This window comes from Myotis davidii, unplaced genomic scaffold (genome assembly GCF_000327345.1).
Source record: "Myotis davidii unplaced genomic scaffold, ASM32734v1 scaffold54, whole genome shotgun sequence".
Taxonomy (NCBI): domain Eukaryota; kingdom Metazoa; phylum Chordata; class Mammalia; order Chiroptera; family Vespertilionidae; genus Myotis; species Myotis davidii.
The window spans coordinates 3,585,209-3,591,967 of record NW_006287915.1 but is presented as its reverse complement, the minus strand read 5'-3'; positions in this window follow the sequence as shown (position 1 = coordinate 3,591,967).

The window sequence follows — 6,759 nt, the reverse complement described above, 5'->3', positions numbered from 1 at the left end:
GTTGCATATTACATGAGGTGGCCATTAAATGTGGATTATTTTTCAAAGGAGAGGCAGATATTAATGAGTAAAATCATAGTGAGGCATTAAGTGAGTCTGATGAGAGTGCTCTCATAAAGAGCCAGCAAAAATTTCATGAAAAGAGAATAATTGCCATGTGATTATTGAATAATAAACTTAAGAAGAAGGGCTTTATCATAAAACAGTTATCATTGTGAATTTTTTTATAACACTTTAAGCAATTTTTGACAATTTGGTCTGGGATGTAAACACTGAAAATGTTTGCGTGGGTATTTTTAAAATATGTTTTGAGTTTCTATGAACTTTTCTGTCTGTAGTCAGCAACTTGTAAATTATAACTAGTGGAAAAAAACTAAAATATCTTTACTTACGGCTCTTTTATGCTGTCTCCTTTCCGTCCCATCCACGTGGAAAATACAGGCAAAGCTTGATGCTACAGAAAGCCTCTTGCATTTGTTCAGTGTAGATCTTTTTCTTTTGGGAGTAAATACTTGGTTCTCTAGGGGGTTAAAATATTTCATAAGAAAAATTACTCAACCAGTCACTTAGTTAATGTTATTAGACGGAGGGCACTGGCCAGCTGTTCTCCTCGGAGAGCAGAATTGGAAGAAATAGACTTACATAGGAAATGGAAACTTATAAGGAAAGGAACTTTCCTGATGACAAGGTTGATAGAAGCCTAACGCATTCAAAATTTCTGCCTGGAGTAAATCTAACCCAGTGGGTGAGAGCTGGGCTACAACCTGAGATTGATTCCTGGGTCTGCACCTTCCCTGCCAAATCTGTGTCCTTGGACAACTTGAACTTTCCTGGCTTCTGTTTAATCCACTGTATTGAGAGGGAATAATAATACTTAACTCCTAGAGCTGCAGCGTAGATTTTGAAGTAATTGATATAAAATGCTTGGCACATAATTAACAGTCAATAATGGTAGCTGTGATTATTATTACCACCACTGAGTGGGTGCTTGCGATCTCACATCGGTTCCAGGTGATTTCAGCTGCAGTGATTTGTCCAGTCTTCATCGGCAGGAGAGACAGCTCGGCAAATAATGTGCTGTGGTTCTTAGCCCTAACCAGTTTGGCTCAGTGGATAGAGTGTTGGCCTGCAGACTGAAGGGTCCCAGGTTCGATTATGGTCAAGGGCATGTACCTCGGTTGCGGGCACATCCCCAGTGGGGAGTGTGCAGGAGGCAGCTGAATCGATGTTCTCTCTCATCGATGTTTCTAACTCTCTATCCCTCTCCCTTCCTCTCTGTAAAAAATCAATAAAATATATTTAAAAAACAACAAAACTGATCATGTTATTTCCCTTTTAAATATAGGAGAGAGAGAATTCTCAATATTTCCTGCAGGAGGAAACCCATTTTTTATAATGACATCTCATAATGTGCAGCTGTCCATATCCTCACCACTCTAATTGACAATAGTAATATGCTAATTTTATGTTTGTAAGCTTAGACTGGGTTAAGTGAGACTTTATTTTTTTTATTTTAAATATATTTTATTGATTTCAGAGAGGAAGGGAGAGGGAGAGAGAGATAGAAACCTCAATGATGAGAGAGAATCATTGACCAGGTGCCTCCTGCATGCCCTATACTGGGGATTGAGCCTGCAACCTGGGCATGTGCCCTTGACCGGAATCGAACCTGGGACCTTTCAGTTCACAGGCTAACTCTCTATCCACTGAGCAATCAGGCTAGGGCTTAAGTGAGACTTTAGAGAAGCACATGACAAAATTTATTTTAGACTATATTTACCTAAAAGCATACTTAAATAGTTCCAATTATTATATTTGGCATGTACATCTAAACCTTGACCATATTTTCCTCAGTTTGGGCTTTTTGCAAGCACTTTTTTATGGCAATATATGGATGTTTAAGAGAAAGTATTGTTGCTTTTAAAAGTATTTTAATTATGATTTTTAGAAGAGTAATAAAGTACACCAATTCACACTTTTTGGGGGCTTATATTGAGATTAGAAATAATTTTATAGTTTAGGCTTTGCTCATCATTTTTCTGCAATTAGAACAAACACATAAATTATATCAATATACATTGTGTGTAGAACTCAGAGATACACACTTTGAAATCAGTGAAAGCAATATGTATTTCCAAGGCATGGAAAAATAAAAGCCTAAATTAAATTAATCTATGAAAGGATCTAAGGACTTCCACTGACTTTTCCTAAAAAATGAAAACAGCTGTGGGTTTTTTGTTGTTGTTTTTTATCACAGATATATTCTTCCCTAAACTGGGCAATCAGTACTTTTTCAGAGATATTAAGGAAAGAGGAAAACTTTCTATTCTTTGGGCAGAAGTCGGTCTTTATTTGTCCCTATTTCTTCTGTGAGGGCATCTCTAGCTTTTCTACCAGAAAAATTAAATGATGTGTGTTTTATTTGTTTTTCATTTTTTAAAATTGATTCTCTTTTTTTAGAGAGAAAGAGAAACATCAATGAATAGGCCACCTCTCGTATGCACCCCAACTGGTAATCAAATCTGTGACCTGCCGGTGCACAGGACAAAACTTCAACCAACTCAGCCACACTGGGCATGGCTGAAGGAGGCTTTAGATTGTCCTTGTTGACAATATTTAACCAATTAAGAAGTATTTACAATGTGCTTTGTACTGTGATAAGTACTCAAGAGACTAATGCAAAAGGAAAAGACATCCTTGTTAATGTCACAATAAGATATTTTTTGGAAGGGAAGATTTATTCATAAGAAGTAACTTCTAAGCAACTATTTCTTATCACTCTTTGTTTTATTCCATTCCTTTATTCATTCCTTTACCAAAAATTTATTGGTAAAATTCTCTCTGCCAGAACTGTGATAGGTTTAGGAGTCACAGTAAAGAAAACAAGCGATTCCTTACCTTGAAGATAATGTAGTAAAGATTATAAAGAGTTATATTCAAAGAATAATGAGCACATGAAGGAAATAATGCCAATTCTCAAGTAATTTTTTGTTATTGTTAATCCTCACACAAGGATATTTTTCCCATTAATTTTTAGAAAGATTGGAAAGGAGGGAGAGAGTGAGAAACATGGGTGTGAGAGACACACATCAATTGGTTGCCTTCCCCACTTGCCCTGACCTGGGCAAGGGATGGAACCTGCAGCCCAGATACATGCCCTTGACCTTGAATTAAACCTGCAACCCTCTGGTGTTCCAGTTGATGCTCTAACCACTGAGAAATACAGGTCAGAGTGTGTCAAACAATTCTTAATCTAGGTCATTAAAAAACAACTAACTCTTAAAAGTTATCTTTGAATTAAACAGACAGATTATGGTCAACCATGGAGTAAGATGGTGGAGTTAAGCTCACTATTACCTAGGGTAGGGTGAATGGACAAGCATGGGAGTATGAAACAGGGTACTGTATCTGATAAATGACAAGTCATTTAATTCAGCAGGGACAAAGGAACCAAACAAGTGGTAGAAGAAGGATTTACCTTGACAGAAAGACATTGGGTAAATTATGAAGGATCTTACATCTACTAAAGAGTTATTATTTATCTTATAGGGAATGGTAAGTAATGGAAGAACTTTATATATGGACTAGAGTCTCAGTGCATGAATTCATGCATGGGTGGGGGTCAGCGGATTGCCCCGATGAGGGCCCATTGGACGGGACCGGCCGTGGGGTCTAATGCTGGAAACTATAGCTTTCCCCTAACTGGATCTAATTATACTTTAAGGATGGCCAAAATAAAACACACAACAGAACTTTTTTGCATTTCACATGCCATGAGATGAGGTTGTTTATGTTTTGTTTGAAAATGTATATCAAGATGGATGATGGCCCACTAATGATTTTTGCATTCATTCTTTCTGGGGCTTTGCCCTCAGTTTCCCAATATGACCTTCATGTCTGTTTGTTGAAAAGTTTCTCTGTTTTGAATGTGCCTACCCTTCGCTGTTGCTCCTGGCAGCCTTCCAGTCCTCTTCACAGCCCCTTTCAAAGAGAGGTTGAAAGCTCACCCAATCTGCAAGGCACCGCAATTTCACAAAATCCCCACCCAGCCTCTCTACATTCCTCTGCAAAGGGCTGACATCCCATTAATGCTTAGATTGCCTTTTTGGATAATTTGGAAGATCCCCTGAGGCTGTGGGCCATGGAGGGAGAATTCCATACCTTGGCTGCAGTATTAGCAGAGCCCTCTGGAGACTTTGGTTGGGGATAGAAGGAATTGATAATTATTTTCTTGTGCTTTCACTAAATGTACATGTACCAGGGAGCCAGGCAGTGATTTAGGGGTGTTTGGGGCTGCTTAGGGTGCAGCCAGCCTAGGTGAGGAACTGGGGGTGGTTTTCCTGCTGGCCCACCACAGACTGGAGTGGGAGGGCCCACTCAGGGGTGGAGTCAGCTAGAGTGAGGGGCCACAGTTGTCTGGTCATTCTGGTTGTTCCACTACTCAGTCGCTGGGTTTTTATTATATAGGACTAGAGGCCTGGTGCATGAAATTTGTGCATGGGGGTGTTTCCCTCAACCCAGCCTGCACCCTCTCCAATCTGGGACCCCTCGGGGGATGTCCAACTGCCGGTTTAGGCCCGATCCCTACACTGGCAGTTGGACATCCTTCTCACAATACTGGACCACTGGCTCCTAACTGATCACCTGCCTGCCTGCCTGATCACCCTTCACTACCCTCCATGCTGGCCTGGTCACCCCTAACTTCCCCCTTGCCAGCCTGATCACCCCTAACTGCCTCTGCCTGCCAGCCTGATCATCCCCAACTGCCTCCCCTGCCAGCCTGATCACCCTACACAACCTGCTGCTCGGTCATTTGGTCACCCCTCACTAACCCCCCTGCCAGCCTGGTAGCTCCACGCAGCCTGTTTGGTCATTTGTTCGGTTGCAATGGTCACTTAGGCTTTTATATAGATAGATTATTATGGCCATATTTTATATATGAGTTTCATAAAAATAATGCTAGTGGTAATATGAAATATAGACAAGAAAGAGGGAGGGAGGAAGCTCTGACATCAGTTCATAAATAACATATTGCATTCATGCAGGACAGAGTTGTTGACTTTTTGAATGGGACCGACAAAGTGTTGGTGAAGCAGAGGAAATGCCTTTGAGAAATATAAGAGGTTAGAAATTCCAGAATCTAGACACCATGAAATGTGATGGCTACAGGGCATAGAAGAGTTGCCATCATAAATTGGTTGCCTGAGAAACTGGATGTTCTCTATCAATAAGCCAAACCTAGTCTGGTGAAATAGTACAGAGATGGCCAGAAATAAATGCTAAGGATACTAATAAACCATATGTGGTTCTCAAGTGCCCCATAGAGTGAATGTATTCATTTCAGATGAAGACTCTGGTTCTGGAAGACCTGAGGTCTTTTTTCACTTTGGTGGATCTTCTTTAAAAAGAAAAATGATTACATGACACTAAAAGAAAAGATGACAAAAGCAAAAATAAACAAATGGCTCTACAGCAAACTAATAAGCTTCTGGACAGCAAAGGAAACCATTCACAAAATGAAAAGGTAACCTGTGGGGTGGGAGAGAGTTTGCAAACCATATGTCCAATAAGTGGTTTATATCCAGAATATATACTGAATTCATGCAAGTTAATAGCAAAAATAAATAAATAACCCAATTTAAAATGGGCAAAAGGCCTGAAAAGACATTTTTTCAAAAAAAACACAAAAACAAATGGCCAACAGGTACTCCATAGCACTAATCATCAGGGAAATGCACATCAAAACCACTGAGAGATATCACCCTACATTTTTTTAGGATGATTATTATAAAAAAAGGCAACAGATAAATGCTGATGAGTATGTGAAGACAACACATACATTGTTGTTGGAGTGTAAACTAGCACAGCCACTATCAAACACAGTATGCAGATTTATCAAGAAATTAAAAATAGAACTAACATATAATCTGACTATCCCACTTCTGGGTACACAAAAGAAACAAAACCATTATTTCAAAGAGGTACCTGCACTCCCATTTTACTGCAGGCAGCCTATTCACGACAGGCAAGGTCCAATGGCAGATGAACGGATAAAGAAAATGTGAGATTTGTACCTCTGTAGCTATCTATTTACCCAGACATCTATATAATGGAATGTGGCTTACTATTAAGAAGAATAAAATTTAACCATTTGTGAAAGTCTGTATGGAACTTTCGGGCAGACAGATGAAACAATGCACAGCCCCCTTGCAGCTTCTGCCAGTTTTATGCACCATACGAGTCAAAGAGCTGCACATGGTGATCTCATCTAGGTGAATGTTGTCACAAATAGCAACATAGTTCTTATTTTAGGCAAATGCCTAATACTACCTTTGGCCCTTTTGTCCAATTTTCTTCTTCTTATACTCACTTCCTAGCTCTAGGCTCCTATTTCTTTAAAAAAAAAAAAAAATATATAGCCTGCCTGATTGACGTCTCTGCCTAGACCCCCACCAGCACAGCTTCGTCCAGAAAGATGTCTGGAATGATGTCCAGAAGGTTGTTCAGCTGTCCTGTCTAATTAGCATATTATGCTTTTATTATTATAGATAAATAATAATTAAATAATAATAATTATTATAATATATATAATTAATTTCAGAGTGGGAGAGAGAGAGACCAATGATGAGAGAGAATTGTTGACTGGCCGCCTTCTGCATGCCCCACACTGGGGATTGAGCCTGAAACCTGGGCATGTGCCCTGACCAGGAATAGAACCATGACCTTCTGGTTCATAGGTCAACAGTCAACCACTGAGCC